This window comes from Penaeus monodon, chromosome 25, assembly GCF_015228065.2.
Source record: "Penaeus monodon isolate SGIC_2016 chromosome 25, NSTDA_Pmon_1, whole genome shotgun sequence".
NCBI lineage: Eukaryota > Metazoa > Arthropoda > Malacostraca > Decapoda > Penaeidae > Penaeus > Penaeus monodon.
This window is the reverse complement of record NC_051410.1, coordinates 36,116,001-36,116,270: the sequence shown is the minus strand read 5'-3', so window position 1 is coordinate 36,116,270 and position 270 is coordinate 36,116,001. Positions and strand designations below refer to the sequence as shown.

General features: G+C 32.6%; 1 protein-coding gene across 1 annotated transcript in view; it reads right to left on the bottom strand.

The window, feature by feature from the left end:
* Positions 1-270, bottom strand: part of LOC119589200 (WSC domain-containing protein 1-like) — a gene marked incomplete at its 5' end in the record, with an annotated part of 57,302 nt that overhangs the window by 36,500 nt on the left and 20,532 nt on the right.

Below are 270 nucleotides of genomic sequence, written 5' to 3'. Positions count from 1 at the left end.
GGAATAAGGCAGAAATGTTGTTTACCAAAAGCAGGTCTAAGTACAAAAAACACTAACCTCGTTTATCCTCCGAGTCTAGTTTAACTTCCGAGGTTGAAATCATTTTTTTTTTTTCTAAATATACGTATTTAACTCCCACTATTTGTATCGTAAAAGTATACATCGGTACAGGTACAAATAATAGGTTAAGGACAAGCTGGATAAAATGTGGAGGAAGAACAGAATAAGAGAATGTAAATTTACATATGCAAGAACAGTTGTTTTTGTTGA